General features: G+C 46.4%; 1 long non-coding RNA gene across 9 annotated transcripts in view; it reads right to left on the reverse strand.

Moving 5' to 3' along the window:
* Positions 1–17,613: 17,613 nt before the first annotated feature.
* Positions 17,614–19,424, reverse strand: part of LOC133770419 (uncharacterized) — a 58,718-nt gene continuing 56,907 nt past the window's right edge. For all 9 annotated transcript variants that reach the window (XR_009867340.1, XR_009867344.1, XR_009867341.1 and 6 more), the window contains one exon: positions 17,614–19,364. This is a non-coding gene — a long non-coding RNA (uncharacterized LOC133770419). The remainder of the gene's footprint in view (positions 19,365–19,424) is intronic.

The raw sequence follows: 19,424 nt of genomic DNA on the forward strand, positions 1-19,424 counted from the left end.
AATGTGTCAAGGAATTTAAATTCTTTTTTTAAAAAAAGATTTATTTTAATTTATTTGAAAGACGGAGTTACAGAGAAAGGTAGACAGAGAGAGAAGGCTTTCATCCACTGGTTCATTCCCCAGATGGCCACAACAGCTGGAGCTACGCCGATCTGAAGCTAGGAGCCAGCCAGGAGTTTCTTCTGGGTCTATGTCAGTGCAGGGGCTCAAGTTCTTGAGCCATCTTCTACTGCTTTTCCAGGCCATAGTAGAGAGCTGGATCGGAAGAGGAACAGCTGGGACTAGAACCAGCGCCCATATAAGGATACCAGGGCTTCAGGCCAGGGCTTTAACCCACTGTTCCACAGCACTGGCCCAGAATTTACATTCTTAATTCAAGTTAGAAACACACACACACACACACAGAAAAGGCCTCCAACTTCCTTAACTATAACCCCCAACCTGTAGTCCTCTGAACCCTGATGTAATTCCCTGAAATTCCTAGTGGCAGATCAGTCTAGGCTCCGTCTCTGTCACTCTCCACATAAAAGCAGAGATCACTTCCAAACCTAAGGATCACTAAGTAGGCTCTGTAACTCCACAGCTCCACACCCACTGCATTTACCCTACTTTTACCTGAAAACACAGGAAAAGCCACTAAATGATCTTTCTGGCCCAGAAGCCAGGCTTCATCTTCCAACTTCTCTGCTACATCAAATGCCACCTTACACACCTGTGCTCGCACAGCAATGTTATACAGACATCTAGATAACACATACTGCATTAATGTTTTTTATATCTAGCACTTGCAAAATTCTAGATCTTTTTTTTTTTAATTACAGAATTTTTAGGACATATCCTAAATTCTACTGTCATCAAAGAAAATACAATAGAATCCGGAAACACTCTGTTTACAATGATTAACTCATGACCAACTCTATTTTAAATAATACCCACCCAGGCTCAGAAACCCAAGAAACTACACACCCCAAATTATTTGAAGCAAATCCTTTACTTAATATCATTTCATCTGTAAATGTACTCATAAATACTTCTTGCAAACACAAAGACCCTTTATAAACATAACCACATTACTAGTGTCACCTTTAATTTTCTTAATAATCCCAAACTATCAAGTATCTAATTGGTATTTACATTTTCTCAATTGTATAATTATATAATAGCTGTATTACCTGGCTCTAAACACAGGCCATCATAGCAATTGGTCAATACAATGTCTACACACTTAAATTTCTAAATCTCTTGTAATTCCTAGGTTTCTACTCTTTTTCCTTTTTCTAAAATTTATTTTGATGAAAACAAGTGATTTCTTTTTTTACACAGAGTTTCCAACAAACAGAATTTTGTTAACCACAACCCCATGTTCCTCCATCCTCTGGATTTAAGAATTTCTATCCTGTTCAGGTTTGGTTCTTTGGCAGGAAATGTGCAATTGGTGCTTCCATCAAGAGGCAAATTACATTTGCCTGTTCTTCCTTTAGATATTTTCACAATCTCTGATGATCATTGTCTCTCGATTCTACACGTTCCCTCACTAGGAGCTGGAAAATCATGATATAATCATTCTACCACCTGCCTCACTTACTAGCTAGGATAGAATAGATATTATCCTCTTTCAATCATCGTTCTTCATCTATTAATGGGGATAAAATATCTTTTATAAAACAGAAATTTCCCCTTAACAACTATTTGGTTATGTTGATATACAGTACACACAGAGAAAATATAATGAATGTTTTATTTTTCCCTTTAATTTTCTGATCATAAAGTTTATCTAGTCTCAACCATTCCACCAAAAGAGATAATTTTTAATCATTATTATGAAGTCACAAACTTAAAGCATTGAGTCAACTGCAGTTCTTCAAACAATTATACTTTAGTAATGCTAAGATGCTATGTTTCACAGACTATGTCATAAAATATCCATATAACTCACACATCTTAGACAATTGACACTTTGTCTCCTTGAGGTCATGAGCTCAAATAACCAAAGAAAACAATGAAAGAAACATTTTTATATTTCTTATCTAATCAAAGTTGTACAGAATAATTGAAATCATTATCACAATTATTTAATGAATGCTTAAAGATTCAAATTAAATAGCCAAGGAAGAAAGGGGTAGAAACACAAAGCAAGATGGATACCTCTAATCTTACAACAGAATAAATTCTATTTGCATCAAAGACTTAAATGTACAACAATGAAATAAAAAATTAGAAGCCACTGAAGGGACTGTTTTTGGTCTTCTTGATGTTTAACATGGCAAAGTTAAAAGACCAAGATATAAACCTAATTGTTATAAAATAAAAAGCTATAAACTCAATTGTATAACAATATTTCTGCATAGTAAATGTGAATTTAAGAATGTCATAGACAAGCAAGAAGTAATATTAATTATCCTGTTAAAATAGCTAATCTCTCTGAATTACAGACTAAACAGAAAAAAAAAACAACAATTCAATAGAAAAATGGAAAGGATAAGATGGTCACAGGAAAAAAAAAAAAGCATTTGTGCGAGAGCAGGTTAAAGTGGGTCCTAAATCCTCAGGGAAAAACAAACAAAACAGGGAAAACACAGCTAAAAGATATGGGAAAGTGTGTGTGTGTGTGTGTGCGTGTGCATGTGCGTTATGACCCTGAAAATACAACCTATATGACCAAGACAATAAATCAACTCAACCATAGTGACCTGCAGCATTATTAATATTTTTGCCAATTATTTTTAAGTGAAACAAAAGAAACCTTTTATATGAATTTATAAAAATAATTTCACGCTTTATTAAACACCACGTATCATGTCTTCTGAACCTTTTCATCATTTCTAAAATGAGAATTAAGTCTACCTCCTCCACAATTTCCCTCAGGTCCAAATAAAATGGTCCTGGAAAGAGTTCAGACAAAGGCTTGGTTCTGAATTCACTGGAAGTCACATGCAGATCATTCCGATTCTCCTAAAAGGCACACCATCCTCTGACAACAAATGAGCAAAGTGACAAAGACCATTTCAATTAACCCAAACAGGTAACAGCACCTGAAGATTGAAATCTCCTTTATGTCTCCTATTTTCCGACTTTTTATTTAGAAACTGAAGGACATGTTGCACTTTCCCGCTCCTCCCTTTCTTCCTCCTCCCCCTCTCCCCACCCCACTTACTCCCTTTTGTGGAGACCCTTGGGGCCTTCTCAACTCCTTTCAATGCAAGTGACAAAACAGATAAGCTGCCAGAAACAGAAGAGGGCAATTCCAGAGACTTCACAGAGCCTCCTCCTCTTCTGCCAACTGCCTTCTACACCGCGCCCCCACCACAGTGGCAAATTCCCTACTAACCAGAGAAACCTGAGTCCCAAATGTGCGCTGAGCGCAGGCTATCTCAAGAACAGACTGTCGGCAACCTCCCTGCCGCCAATAAAGCAACCTGTCTCTGTTGAGGTCTGTCTCCCTCTCCTTTTCCTGTCTCTCCTCTCTGGGGCTACAGAAGGCCAGAGCCCAGAGCTATTCCAGACCTAACAGGCATGGAGAACGGAGTGATTTCACAAACTGTATGAACCCCAACATGTGCCCCAGACAAACCTAGCAGACAGGGGTCACCTGGGGCTCCAGGTGCGCCTTCAGAGCGGGCCAAGCCCTGAAGGGGAACCTTCTCAGGTACCCGAGGGCCTCGCAGGTGCGGTCTCCACAGGCAGGACAAGGCCCCGGTGAGGTCCCCTAGTGACCTGGGTCCCACTCCCAGACAAGCCCCGCCTTGCTCTCCCCGCCACAAGGACCACGCAGGACGGCCTCGGCCCTCGGGTGCGGCTTGGAGCCCGGGAAGAGGCAGGCCCGGGTTCCCCGCGGGGGTCCTAGAGGCCCACGGACACAGGGCCACAAGCCCGGCAGCCGATGCCGCGGGGGGAAGAGGACAGTCGGGGGTCCCAGAAACGAGGGGAGGTCGGAATCCCCGGCCTGACGCCTGAGGGCCGAGGGAGCAGGCCCCGAGGCGGAAGCTCAAGACTCACCGCGCTGACCGCGCTGACCACCGAGGCGGGGCGGACCACGTCCTTCCTCCTCCAGGCTCTTCGTGGGCGCTGAGCCCCCCACTCTCGGGGCGCCTCTACCCTGCGGCCCACAGACAACGGACACCAGGGTGAGGCCACAGCGTCTATGCGCGGGCTGCGTACCGCAGCCAATCGGCCGCCACCGCTGCTGGCCCCGCCAGGCCCGACCAATCGGAGCCCCGGAGGGGCGGGACTTGTCTTTTTCCTAAGCCGTCCTCCGGGCCTGTGAGTCCCCAGGCTGCTGAGCCTGAGGTGTGAACCGACGAAGACACGCAGCTGAAGACGGACTACAGACCCAGACAGCGAGGACATAGAGGAGCACGGATGTAACCGTGAACAGTTATAAAGCGCGGTGTAGACATTGCCAGCCCAGACCGATCGCTGGTGTGATGAACGCGGGTGTACTCAACACAGGTCCAGCCTGGGCCCGCGCTCCTGATCCCAAAGCCCGCGAACCCGCACCCCTTCCTGGACAGGCCCAGCTCAGCACCTGCAGCTGTGCCCCGGGTTCTGCTGCCCAGACCCTGGCCGGCCACGCAGCAGGGAATCCTGCAGGGCCAGCATGGGCCTCTTAGAGCTCCGCGCTAGCCGTGTGGGCCCTTGGGAGGCTGCAAGGATCCGCAGGTTCCCCTTGCTTACTAAAGGCAAACAGTGGAAGGACCTAGGAAATATAGGGCCTGCAAGGGAACTGGGGCACCTGGCTCATGACGTCAGAGAGATTCATGCATGCAACTGGGTCCACAGAAGTGGGTGGGGCCGTGATCCCAGAGGTGTGAAGCTGTGATTGCAGACTGAAGTTCTAGGATCCCGAAGTTATCTTTGCAAGACAGGCCCAACGAAACACGAGGTCAGCATATCAAGAAAGGGCCCTCTCTGCTTTACCCACAGCTGTGCTGGAGCTGCCTCAGGTATACTGACATTGCCACTTGTTCATGCTGGTCTAGGCCTCTGTGCCTTTTTTTTCCTTTTTAAGATGTATTTTATTTCAAAGAGTTAGACAGAGGTAGAGCCAGAGTCAGAAAGAGGTCTCCATCCACTGGTTCACTCCCCAAATGACTGCAATGGCCTGAGATGAGCCAAACACAAGCCAGGAATCAGATGCTTCTGCCGGGTCTCTCACACAGGTGCAGGGGCACAAGGACTTGGACCATCTTCCACTGCTTTCCTAGGCCATGGCAGAGAGCTGGATCAGAAGTGGAGCAGCCAGGACTTGAATGAGCATCCATATGGGATGCAGGCCCTACAGGCTGGGCTTTAAGCCGCTGTGCAACAGCGCCAGCCCCAGGCCCATGTTCTGAAACAGGAGTTTACACAGCTTTCCCAGGCAAGTGCCTGAGATGGGGATGGGGATTTATTGGATTATGAGACTAAGTTTTCTGCAAGAAAATAATTTACTCCTAGAGGTTGGTGCCATTCTAAACAAAGGACGCACTGACCTCTATTCTCAACCCCAAGACAATAACACCAGGGTGGTGCGTTTATACAGGCGTGGCTGACTGTGATGTGAAATTTCAGAATCATGTCTTTCTGGTGCAGTCTAGGTTCAGAAGAGCAAGGGGTGGGTGAGTCTCTTGGAGACAACTTCAGAACTGTTCCCAAGATGGTTTTGCTTTTCTTTTTAATGTAACTGTTCCTGATGTTGTAAGAAAATGGCAGATTTTGGAAACTCCCCACTCCCCTGCAAAAAAATCTACTTGTGTGGCCCAAAATTGAGATTCAGCACAATAGCCACCAAAACAGGAAGCAGCAAATAGCATTCTTAAAAGGGACAGCATTAAATCCCTTGGGAAACTGTGACTGAAAAAATTCCTTCTTTGCTGGATACCTAATGAATGCAGGGAACTGTCCAGAACCCTTAAGATTCAGAACGGAATGCAAAAGGACAAGAGGTGGAGAAGACAGAGATGCAAGGTCCAGAAGGAATCACGATCATGGAGACCTACTAGGATGTAACAAAGGCCCAGGTCTTTCTCCTCAGGGACCTGGGAAATCATATTAGAATTCTGCACTGACCCAGGTGAGAGGCAGTGGTGAGCAACCAATGCAATAGCAGAAGAGAAGGGATCGGATTCTGGATATTGCTGAAACTTTCCCCAGTAAGGATTTCTGATGGGTTGGTAGGAAATGTGAGCAGAGTGCATAAGGATTGGGGGCACTGGTCAGATGGAGTTGTCACCAACTGAAGCTGGAAGGCCATGCGTGAAACAGGTTGTTGGGAGGCAGCAGGGCAGAATAGGAGCTACGGTTTGGACCTGGTTGGTGTGACATGCCTATTGCACACCTAAGTGGAGACCAGCAGCAGCTCGGATGATATCAGGCACTCCAGTCACTCCAATGTTAGGGCATCCTGGAAAAGGCAAAACCATGCCAAGAGTAAAGAGATAAGTGGTGGGCACAAATGAGCAGAGCAGGACACAGAGGAACCTGAGACAGTGGCTCCGTGCTGAACAACCTGAAACACACATTCCATATTCTTCATGTATGAGGACAGCTGCCAAGAGACATGCAATGCACAGCACAGAGAGCAAATCCAACTGCAAACGGTGGACTTTATTAGGTAATGAAGCATCTGGATACCTTAGCTGTGGATATTGAACAAATAGAGCACATGATTCGGTGATTCTAACAACAGAGGGACAGTATGGGAAAGTCTTTCTACTCAATTATTTGTAGTGCTACAAAAAATAAAACCTATTACATTTTTAAAAAGCCATAGGCACAGAAAGCTGACAAAAATGAAAGGAAGTGAGTCATGCCCTGGCCCCTATGGAACATCTTACAGGGGCCACCCCGTCTGCTCTGGGAGAGGAGAGTCTGTCAACACATGTCTCTCTCTTCCTGAGCACTAGTGTTTCTGGAAGGATCACTTGTCTGAAGTTGCTGTGCCAGGAGGGTAGAGTTGAGATACAGAGGCCCAGCTCCTCCCCTCCCCCAACCCCAGCCCTACTCTGGTGGGCAAGACCCTAGACCTGGCAATGAGCAGGCCACTCCTTGCTACTCTCTACCAACACTCCTGATCACAGAGTTCAACAGCAGGGTCAGTGGTGGCTGTTCTCACACCACAGGATTTGAGGTTGATCTACTATAAGCAGCAGGTCATGGGAACACATTCTTTATCTCATTGTTATCACAACCACCCCATGATGTTGGTCTCACTGACCTGACAAATAACGTGCATAGGGATATCTGAAGCTCCCAGAGACCAGGTGACTTTTCCAAGAGGCCAGAGCCAACAAAATTCCAGTTGCTATTCACACCTGACTCCTTACAATGAGAGGCCCAGTGAGTTGCTATTCAACCCTGGCTCATTACCAGAGCAACACAAGGCCTGGCCATGCACGCAGACACCAACCCCAGTCCCCATCACCAAAAGCTCCCTGCACTCCTTCACCCTTGCTCTTCCCCAAGAACTGTGATGCCTCCTATTGCAAGTCCTCCCCACCCCACTGAAGAGCTGTGAGGGCCAATTGCCCAAAGACTCTGGCACACAACTCTCTCTGCCTGCCATTTCTATTCCCCAAGTAATTAGCCTAGGATGCTTTTTAAACTTTTTATCAGATGTATTTGTTTATTTGAAAGACAGAGTTTCAAAGAGGCAGAGGCTGAGGAAGAGAAAGAAAGGTCTTCCATCCACAGGTTCACTGCCCAGATGGCTGCAAAGGCCAGAGCTGGGCTGATCCAAAGACAGGAGCCTGGAGCTTCTGGGTCTACCATGTGGCCAGGATCTAGGGTGTCTGCCTCCCATGGGCCCTCCTCATGGAGGGTGGGCATGCTGTCCTGGGGAGAGGGTGTCATTCCTTTAGTGCACATGGGCCTGAGAGGCCTTTGAGGCACTCGGGTCCGGATCCCTGGAAGTGCAGGTCTGAGGTGGGCTTGTTTCCCACAGGTATACAGCTTTTTACAGAAATGAACCTATAACTAATTTGAATCTTAAAGCATTAATTCCCTGAATGAGATACAAAGAAAACTCTATAAAAGCTCACGTTGGCCTGGCTAGCCTACTGGTTACCTGGTGCCTCAAGTGGAAGCTGGCAGTCATCACACATGGCAAGAGGCCATCCCAGCCCAGGAAGCCCCCACCCAGCAGAACAGACGGTCAACCTGTGGACTGCAGAGTGATAATAAACAGTAGCTGTTTTCCATCAGTGTGCAGCTATTGTTGACAAGCACATGTCCCAATGGTGCTTAATGCAACAAGAGTTGACTAAGCCCTAGTCCATGCCAACAGCCAATGGCGCATGTCCCCAGGTGATGGGAGGCAGTTTGGAGAGCAGTGGGGGGAATGCGGGGACTATATATTTCATAGCCAGTCACAACAAAGGCTCACAGGATGCTGGTTTCAAGGACTGCAAACCACCTAGTTTTTATCAAGAAAACTTGTGAGTTATGCACACCATTTGCATAAACCCCATCCCAACTCAGGGGTAACTGGACCACAACACAGACCAAATCACCTACACGAAGTCACCTAAGGGGCTGGCTGTGCTGTCCTTACCATCTCTGTTACCATCTCCCCTCACCAGGTGGCAAACAGTTAAGAATTCCGCATGCTAGAGTGACCTGCAATATCACTGACTTTTCTGTCCATTGTTGGATTTTTAAAAATTGAAACAAAATTAATCTTTTGTATGAATTCCTAAACAGGTTCATGCTTTATTTTTTTTTTAACTTTTATTTAATGAATATAAATTTCCAGTGTACAGCTTATGGATTACAATGGCTTCCCGCCCCCCATAACTTCCCTCCCACCCGCAACCCTCCCCTCTCCCGCTCCCGCTCCCCTTGCATTTGCACCAAGATTCATTTTCAATTCTCCTTATATACAGAAGATCAATTTAGTATAAAGATTTCAACAGTTTGCACCCACATAGAAACACAAAGTGAAACATACTGTTTGAGTACTAGTTATAGCATTAAATCACAATGTACAGCACATTAAGGACAGAGATCCCACATGAGGAGCAAGTGCACAGTGGCTCCTGTTGTTGACCCAACAAATTGACACTCTAGTTTATGGCGCCAGTAACCATCCTAGGCTGTCGTCATGAGTTGCCAAGGCTATGGAAGCCTTCCAAGTTTGCCAACTCTGATCATATTTAGACAAGGTCATAAAAGACAGAGTGAGGATAGTAACCAATGATCCTAAGAGTGGCATTTACCAGGTTTGAACAATTATACAGCATTAAGTGGGGAAGAGGACCATCAGTACACACATGTTGGGAGTAGAGTCATTGGTGGTAGAGTAGAGGTTATGATTACAAAGGAATGAGGCCCAAGTGCACTAGACAGGGCCTAGAACAAAGGACAGAGTCATTATTAGAGGAGCTAAGAAAGGTGCTATCTAAGCTACAATTAAGTTTTCTGATTGAGAGGCAAATAGAACCTGATAAAAGGGGCTTGATAATAATCTGGTGGGCTTTAGGCCTTGTAAGTTAAGAGGCCCAGACCTATCTATCTCTTCACATGGGGTATATCCTAAGGGAGGTGTGAACCTCCTAGGGGAAGGCACTCTGTTGACTTTCATTACTTGGCTGGCCTGGGAGGAGAGCTGGCCAGGTAAAGGCAGGGGGCATCTCTAACAAGAAATTTACAGTTCTGCCTGCAATGTTGCTGACCCTACTTGACCATCCCCTCAGCTGCAGTGGTCACTTTGGAAGTTGGGCTGAGTGAAGGGCTTTTCAGCTTAGAGCCAATAAGATCTGTGGCTCTGACCTGGGCATCCTTCGACTCCAGGGCAGGTCCATTTCCAGTGATCCAACTCTTGGCAGAGCTGCCAGGGCTCTTCACAAGCTGACTTCTGCTGAAGCCCAGGCTTACCACATTGAAAGCCACTGCAGTGGACTGGCCTGTTGGGTCTCCTTGAGGGCAGATCACTGTACAGATCAGCCATTAATAGGCCTGCCACCCATTGCTTCTGATGCCTAGCTTTCTTTTCCTCCTGGTTTGTGTTAAAGCAGACCAGAGGATGCAAGTCAAGGGAGTGCCCTTGTCCCATCTCTAATCTTCGGTGGCCTGAACTACAAGTCTATAGTCACAGGCATGTTCTGTAGTAGTTTTTCTAAGGTAGACAATGCCCATGAGGAAAATTATATTCTCACTTTAAAACTTTCTTTCCCTTTGGTCTGAAAGGGAGGTTTTTTCTACTTACTGTATACTTTGCTGATGGCGAAGTGAATCTAGCTATGAGATTATTATTTGAGTTCTTATTTTGGCTATGCTATTGCAGAAAAATGTTAGCCATCTCTTTTATAAGGTCTAAAGATTAAATTGTGCATCCTACAGATTCCTTCATAATAGAATTAGTTTCCTACCTTGAAGAGAATAGAGAAATGAAAGAACAAGTTGGGCTTAGAATAGAGAAATGAGGGAGCAAGTCCTAGATCGCTTGCTGACAATAGCAATATCACATGAATACTTAGCAAACCGTTTCAACCATTAGATAACAACTTAAGAAAACATTTACCAGAAGGTCCAATGCCTTCTATAAATTTTAAGAATCATGTATTTGAAAACACGTCTTAAATATCTAACATGGTGTAGTTTGTTTAGCCAGTAAACTTAAGCACAACCATCTAAAATGTTTTTAATTTCTTTCTACCAACAAGTCTAAAACATATGATACACAGATTCAGGTCCCACAAATTAAAATGTATCTTTGATTGATTTTAGCAGCTTAAATTTATGGACAATCTTATCTATAAGCCATTTAAAATAAAACTCTTAATAAAATTTCCCCATGTGGACATACAATATGTACACACATATAATATAGCATAATAGACCAATATAGCAATTTTAATAATAGCTTTTAAAATCTTTAACTCTTTTTGTAGATTGCCAATTGATTTGAATTACTTTTTCTTTTTAGTAACCTCAGTTAACCATACTTTCTCTCAGTTGGTACTGTTAATACATTATTGGCTTCATCTGTTTACAGAGCCATCCCAAAGTACTGAATACAATAAAAGTGGCTGGAAAAAATTCATAGGAACCTATAGGAGGACAGCTAAACAGAGAACCAACAATGCTTTAGTTTTATGAGCAGCAGATCATATATAACTGTGGATGACAAAAGACTTTAAGTCGCCATGTTTAAAATTATAAACTCATCAACCAACAAGAGGCACTTGCTTACTTCACAGTATTTTTGAAAGCACCTGTAGGATTTTACAAGTATTTAACCCTTTAAGCCTCTGGGGCTTTCTCATTAAGATAACTATCATGTCTAGTAACACAAGATCATTAGACTTTTTAATTCTCAAACATTTGTATTAATAGCATTTTCCATTATAGAAACTTAAAGTCTGGTACCATATCACATCTTGACAGTCCTTCTAATATACTCCAAATAGACTGATTAGTTGGTGTCTCTATAAGATGAGAGACATAGGTCCTTCGATTTTTTCAGTTGGGCCCAAACTGGAAAAACCAAAGTCCAGGATTTACTGGAAATTTTAGAGACCAGATTGTTTGAAACTTTGATTTTTTGAATGCCTGTCAAGAATGCCAAGAAGGCTCAAAATCCAAAATATCTGGTTGAAATAAGATTTCTTAAAATCATGACATAACGTAGACCAAATTTGATCATTGTTACAAGGTGATTATTCAAATTTTTGAAAAAAGCACATATTTAAATAACCCATAGCTCTTAATAAAAATTCAGCTGTTTTTGAACAATTAGAATTTAGCAGACATCAAGAGAACATAATAGATTATTTTAACACATTGCTTTAACAGAGCATCAGAGTTTAATTCTATGTCAAAGAGAAATGGAGCTTCCTGTGATCTTTTGCTGTGAGGTTTCCTTCCTTTACCTTCTTTCATATTGGTGACCATGTTTCTGTGTTTCTGTGTGTAACACATCTTTAAGCATCTTTTGCAGGGCAGGATGAGTGGCAACAAATTCTTTCAGTTTCTGTTTGCTATGAAAAGTCTTAATTTCACCTTCATTCACAAATGAGAGTTTTGCAGGATATAGTATTCTGGGCTGGCAGTTTTTCTCTCTTAGTACCTGGGCTATGTCTCGCCATTCCCTTCTAGCTTGTAGGGTTTCTGATGAGAAGTCTGCTGTGAGTCTAATTGGAGATCCTCTAAGAGTGATCTGACGTTTCTCTCTTGCACCTTTTAGGATCTTTTCTTTATGTTTCACTGTGGTGAGTTTGATTACAACATGTCGTGGTGAGGATCTCTTTTGGTCATGTTTATTAGGGGTTCTATAAGCTTCCTGTACTAAGATGCCTCTGTCCTTCTCCAAACCTGGGAAATTTTCTGCTAGTATCTCACTGAAAATGCCTTCTAATCCTTTCTCCCTCTCCATGCCTTCAGGAACTCCTAGAACCCGAATGTTGGGTTTTTTAATAGTATCCTGTAGATTCCTGACAATATTTTTTAGATATCTAATTTCTTCTTCTTTTCTTTGGTTTGCCTGTTTCCTTTCCTGTTCTCTGTCTTCTAAGTCTGATATTCTCTCTTCTGCTTCGCCCATTCTGTTTTTAAGGCTCTCTAATGTGTTTGTCATTTGATCTATTGAACTCTTCATTTCATTATGATTTCTAGTCACTATCACAGTTTCTTGTTCCACTAGTTGTTTCATTTCATTTTGATTCCTCCTTAATATTTCACTTTCACGAGAGAGATTTTCTATCTTGTCCATGAAGGATTTCTGTAGTTCAAGAATTTGTTTTTGAGAACTTCTTAATGTTCTTATCAATTTTTTGAGATCCGCTTCTTGCATTTTTTCGATCTCATCATCTTCATAATCTTGAATTGGGGTGTCTTTTTCATTTGGGGGGGTCATAGTTTCTTCCTTGTTCTTGTTAGCTTGGTTTTTGCGTTTGTTGTTTGGCATGTTGGAGATATTTGGTTTCTTCACTGTGGTGTTTTTTCTTGTTACACTATGGCTCTATATTAAGTGGACTGTCTGCTTTCAGTGGAGCCTTAGAGGCTTGAGATGAGTGTGGACTGAGAGCTGTGTTTGGTTCCTCAGGGTTGAGGGTGTGTCAAGGATGACACTCCCAGGTTAGGTGTGGTAAATCTCTCTTTCTTTTTTTGATTTAAAAGGGAAGTAATTCCGCACAGCTGAACGTAATTGGAGGTAGTTAGCAGGCAAATGATATACCCACAGGAGCCAGAGATCGGAAGCTCTTTCCCAAGGACCACACAGGGAATCTCTGCTGCCCTCAGTGTGGGCTCCAATTCTCCTGCAGTCTCCCGCTGGGTTGCCAAGTTAGATGCTAATCTCCTGTTATTTCACCCCTCCCCACAGAGTCAGGTTTTTCTGCTAGGCTCAGGGCTGGTGCAGACCTGAGGTCGCCCTGCTTATGACGTATGTCCAAAATGGCGCCTGCTCTGTCTTGCTCGCCTTTGAGTGGTGAGCGGAGAGAGAGAAACTTGTGTCCGTATCAGTCACTTTTTTAATTTTTTTTCTCTCTCTTCTAGTTAGCCTGGTGAACTTTTCCCCACGGAGTTTCAAGCCTCGTTCCCTCTAGCCTCCTCTTTCCGCTTGCCCGCTGGTGTCTCGGGCTATGGAGGTTCGGCTCACCTCGCGTTCCAGCGCTGGTGCGTTGAGTCTGCCGCTGGTGTCCCGAACTTGGGCTCCCACGCTCTCCACGCAGGTCCACTGTGAATCACTAGTTCCGGAAGAGTTTCCTCTGCTGTTTCATCCCCTACTCTTCCTTGACCCTGCAGTATCTCCACTTATATTAAAGTTTCTCTCCCCCCGGACTAAGTGTGCTCCCTGCCTATTCCGCCATCTTGCCGCCTCCCACGGTTCATGCTTTATTAAACATCAACTGTCATGTCTTCTGAATCTGTTTGTCCTTTAGAAAATGAGGATTAAGTCTAGTTCCTCTTCAATGTCCTTCATGTCCAAATAAAATACCCCAGAAATGGCTCCGAAGGCGGCTCCACTCTGAACTCACTGAAGCAGATGAGGATCATGCCTACTCTCTTAAAAGCCATCCACCCTCTGGGGAAACTGTAAAACTAAAAAGCACCATGGTAATTAACCCAAATAGGTCAGTGAGCTCCTCAAGCACTAATCTCCCCAACGTTTGATTCTTTCCGCCTTCTTCTTTCATAATATAGATGGGGATGATTTCCCAAACTCTCCAAATCCCAACTCTGAACTTCTGCCACCAACGTAGGCGCTGATGGGGACAAACAGCAGACGGAATCACCAGGTGCGCCCTCAGCTTAGCCCCCACAGGTGGGCCGGCTCCCGCACCTGACGCCTTCTCAGGTGCTCCCAGGCCCTCGCAGGTGCAGTCTCTGCGGCCTCCACAAGGCCTCTCAGGGGGCCTCAGTTTCGTCCTGCACTGCCCCTCGCGCCAAGACTGAGCAAACGCCCAGCCAGGGCCATGGGGAACCGCGCAGGAGGCCTGGGCTGCAGGTCCAATGCCGAGTCTGGCAAGGACCCTGACCGGGGTCTGCACAGGAGTTCCACGGGCGCCCATGCACCCTGTGCACTGGGGCAGAAGTCCAGCAGCCCAGCACAGAGCGCGACCGACCCCTCAGGGACCCCAGAAAATGAGCAGAGGGAGGGACTGCGAGGCCGGACCTGCTGAGGCCCGTTTGGACCGGCCCGGAGAGCCGAAAGCCCAGGACTCACCGCACTGACCGCAGGACTCAAGGTTCCTCCAGGCAGCTGCGTCCCCAGCTCCATGGATGCCTGGTCTGAGAGCACCTCAGAGCTGAAGGCCGCCAGCACGAGGTGACAGCGTCCACGCGCCAGTTATGTCCTGCAGCCAATCAGCTGTGAGGCCGCTGGGGCAACGAATAAGAAACCCCAAGGGGCGGAATTTCTCTTTGGCACCCAACTGCCATCCTCTGCTACTGGGGCAAAGGTCAAAGGCGGGAGGCCTCAGGTGAGATGAAGACCCAGCGCAGGTGGATGCATGCGGGTCAGGACAGAGCGTGCTTGAGGGAGCTCTGATGTAGACATGCGTGGTTATAGACAGAACTGCCCATAGGGAGTGCAGGTGTAGACGAACCCGAGTGTGGCCACGCTGGATATAGAGGACCCCGGGTGGACACAGAACCAGTACAGGGTGGGCCAGCAATCCTGCTTTTGACGCTGCTCCCCGTCTCCTTCCCGCCAGGGTCCCTCCCTTGCTCCCAAGGCAGGCAGTTCAGTCGCACCTGGCTGGTCCTGCACAGCGCTCGTGGCTCCTCCCGGGTTCCACTGCCAGAACCCAGCAAGCCACGCTCTGCACAGAAGCGTCCAAGACCAGCAGTGGCCAGGCTGCAGCGGTCACCAGCTGTGCATTGCTTGATGAGGGAAAACGGGGGAAGGACACACAAATGCACGGCCTGCAGAGGGTGGTGCATCTCACAAGTCCGAGTGGGTGTGATTCAGGCCCACAGTTCCCTGTGTTGCACACACTTGGTCTATAGCAACGGAGCTGGGATCCCAGACTGAGGTTCTGGGATGCCAAAGTTACACTTGCTACATGAGTCCAGGAAAGGATGGAGGTATGAGGCCCAGGTGCCAGGAAGCTGGATTCTGGCATTTTCCAGGGCTGTACTGGAGCTGACGCACAAGGGTGCTGACATGAATAAGATGGACTCCACTACACACAGTTGATGTGCAGATTCAGGTGGTGGCTTCCTGAGAGGCCCTGTGTGTGTGCCGTCCCAGGCCCGTGCTCTGAAACAGGAGTCACACAACTTTGGCAGGGAAGTGCCCGAGATGGGCATGTGGATTTGGTGATCAGGGACTGATTTTCCTAATGAAAACAAGTCATTCACAGAGATTTGTCTTGGTACCATTTCAACAAAGGATTCCTGGGCCCACAATTTTAAGTTTACAACATTAATATCAGTGTGGTGCATTTCTACTGTCATGGTGACTGTGGGTGAACTTTCAGACTCACGTGTTACAGTTGCAGTCCAGATTCAGACATGTCCATCTGCACCTCTGGTGATAATGTTGGCACACTGGGAAAGCAGGTCCAGTGCAGCCACTGACCTCTGAGGCTGGAACTGACTGTGTGCCAACCCCTGGCCTGCCATGGCACTCACAGGCTTCCCCACGTAGCACCTGCTACTGCTGGAGAGGGGCTCACCTCTGCCTTCAGCTGTCCCCCTTCTGTGCTGTCTACCCACCAAGCAGCTAACCACAGAACTGTTGGTTGACCTCACATTGTCACTGAGTGTAGCTGGAGGGCAACCCCTTCCCCTACATTCTGGGCTGCAGGTGCCCAGAGGAGGGGCTGAGCCGTATCCTGTCTGCCAGGCCTGCTACCTGCATGTGGGGGCACAGAGGGCCATGAACTTGTGTGTTAGGAAGAAAGAGAGAGGGCAAACTTATGTTGCAGTCACCACAGCAGCCCATGAGGAGAGATGAAGGAACATTAGTCCCCATGCTGGGATCACCTCTCGTGCCACACATATGCATAAGCTGGGGAAGCTGAACCCACTGGAAACAGAATCAGAATCCAGCTGCCTGAGTTTCAAAGGTGACCTCTCCTACCATGAGGGGACCTAGCTGGGTTCCTAGCCACCAAAATAAACCACCAACACCAATCTGATATCATGGGTCACTGTGGCACTATTGGATTCCTGGCCTGTGTTCGGGGGCTGCCTTTGTGCCCTGTCCCAGGATCAGATTTTAGAAGTGCTGGATTCTGGGCCAGTGCTGTGGCTCACTTGGTTAATCCTCCGCCTGCAGTGCCAGCATCCCATATGGGCACTGGGTTCTTAGTCCCGGTTGCTCCTCTTCCAATCCAGCTCTCTGCTGTGGCCTGGGGGTGCAGTGGAGGATGGCCCAAGTGCTTGGGCCCCTGCACCTGCATGGGAGACCAGGAAGAAGCACCTGGCTTCTGGATTTGGATCGGCGTAGCTCTGGCTGTTGTGGCAATTAGGGGTGGACCAATGGAAGGAAAACCTTTGTCTCTGTCTCTTCCTCTCACTGTCTAACTCATCTGTCAAATAAATAAAAAAAAGAAAAGAAAAGAGAAAAAAGAAATACCCTACGTAGCTCTCAAACTGGACTGGAAGCCTCTTATTTTTTTTAAGTGTTAGAAAACTTTTATTGAAGTAACAGAAAAAACAAGGTTAATAAAACTTATTTTCAAGTATCCAATGGAATTAACCACAGAGTTCTGCACACAGTAGTTCTGTAATTATTTAGGTTGTGAGTTTTGGACATATTTTTGCTATAGCATTGAAGTCAGCATTGATGATCATTCATGAAAGGCTTCCAGGATGGTGGTCACTTTTAAGTGCTTTGAAACTGCATTTGTCCTTGCTGCTTTCTAGGGGAGATTCACAGTGTAGGATGAAGACTGAGGTTGCTATTTCCCTATTAGTTTGAACTCTAGAGGCAATCAACTAGAGTGGTGAAGCAAGTTTCCTTGCTTATTAAGCCAGTTTTGCCTCTTTTCTGATGCTAACCCTGAGTTCTTTCCACTTGAGTGCATGGGAGACAGGAGGCTATACTTTTTTATTGCTGATCTTCTTTTTTTCACTTTTATTTAATAAATATAAATTTCCAAAGTACAGCTTATGGATTACAATGGCTTCCCCCAATAACTTCCCCTCCACCCACAACCCTCCCCTTTCCCACTCGCTCTCCCCTTCCATTCACATCAAGATTCATTTTCAATTCTCTTTATACAGGAGATCAATTTAGTATATATTAAGTAAAGATTTCAACAGTTTGCACCCACACTGAAACATAGAGTGTAAAATACTGTTTGAGTACTAGTTATAGCATTAATTCACATTGAACACCACATTAAGGACAGAGATCCTACATGAGGAGTAAGTGCACAGTGACTCCTGTTGTTGACTTAACAAATTGACACTCTTGTTTATGGCATCATGCCTGGAAGCATCTTATTAAAAAAAAGAAGAAGAAGAAGAAGTGCTGGATTCTGAGAGTCACAGTGAGAGACAGAACCACAGAGGAATCGACACTGAAGCTAGCTAGCCTAGAGGGTGCAAAGTGGTCACTCAAGACCCTAACATGTGTGTTCCACAGAATCTCATGAACTGTCCCAATGCCCATGCACTCAGTCTTTGTTACCACTCAACACAGCCCTGGCCCCTGTGTGGTTGGTAACCCCAAAGGTATTAAATCTTTGGGACCTGGACCTCTGACTGAAGGTGGAAGATGCAGTGCCAGTCGCCCCAAAGGAGAACCATCAGGAACCACTGTTCCTCAGGCTCTGTGTGCCCCAAAAATGGAACAAACCTCAGGCTCTGTGTGCCCCAAGAATGGACCAAAACATATTAAAGCAAACACTTTATTGTTCTTTAACTAGCAAGGCGAGAAGGAGGCTAGAAGTACCCTGTGTGGCTCTGAGGCAGCCAAAGTGAAGTGTCTTGCTGCTCCATGTTCTCACAGGCTGCCCAGGCAATGAGCTGGTATTTTCATGCACATGCCAGCCCAGGGAGCCAGAATCTGCTCCAACAGGAACAGGTGGTACTGAATTCATGCACAGGCCAGGCCAGGACTACAAGACATTCCGTGGCCTGGCGCTCACACCCTTGCGGGGGACTCAAGGTGACACAGTCTTCCAGCAACAGATGAGGCTGGGTTGATCCCATCAGGGTCAGGGAACTGTGCTCCTGAGATGTGTTCTGTGAGCTCCACCCAGCTTGGAGGCAGGGGATCATGCTGCTGACCTGCCTGGGCTGTGGATGGGATGCCAGGCTCCAGGAGCAAACATGACAACCTGCACCATGGAGGAGGAGGAGGCCCACAGGCTACTAGGAAGTGGGGAGACTTGGGAAGTTCTCCCAACACGTGCCTGGCACCTCTGCCTGTCGCTGTACCAGAATGGCTTAGACTGCAGGGGCCATAGTCCAGGTGATGTGACTTTGGCCCTGTCTTCGGGAGGACACTACACATTTTGGGGCCAAGTTGCAGGGGCCCTGGGACAGACATGGAAGAGGATACATCCCTACTGGATGCTACTCTCTGGGGAACAGAAGTTTCCAGCCTGCAGGGTTCTGTGAGCTTCAGAAGAGAACTTGTGATAGAGCTGGAATATCCCCTGAGCTGATGTGGATCTGTGAGCCACAGGATGGACACAGTCTTTCTTTGAGTTGCACAGAGAGAGGCCAGGGCCAGGACTCTAGGGAGCCTTCTTTGTCACTGCCTTCCTCCTGCCCTGATGTGACCCCAAATATTTTGGATTCAGCAGTTTCCATCACGAGGGTCCAGGAGCTGAGCCCCAGGGTAACTCCTGAAGGTTGGAGTAACAGGGAAGGCCACCTGTCCTCTTGACAGCGTATTGTGCCTCTGAGCAGTTGGGTGAGGCCTGAGCCCCAGGGATCTTGTAACAGGCCTAGAGACTTGGTCAGCAATTCTTGTGATTTTCCTGAAAGGAACACAGAAGTGGTCAGCTTCCCAGACAGCCCATCTGATCCACAGGATGGTC

Source organism: Lepus europaeus, chromosome 11 (assembly GCF_033115175.1).
Source record: "Lepus europaeus isolate LE1 chromosome 11, mLepTim1.pri, whole genome shotgun sequence".
Classification (NCBI taxonomy): Eukaryota; Metazoa; Chordata; class Mammalia; order Lagomorpha; family Leporidae; genus Lepus; species Lepus europaeus.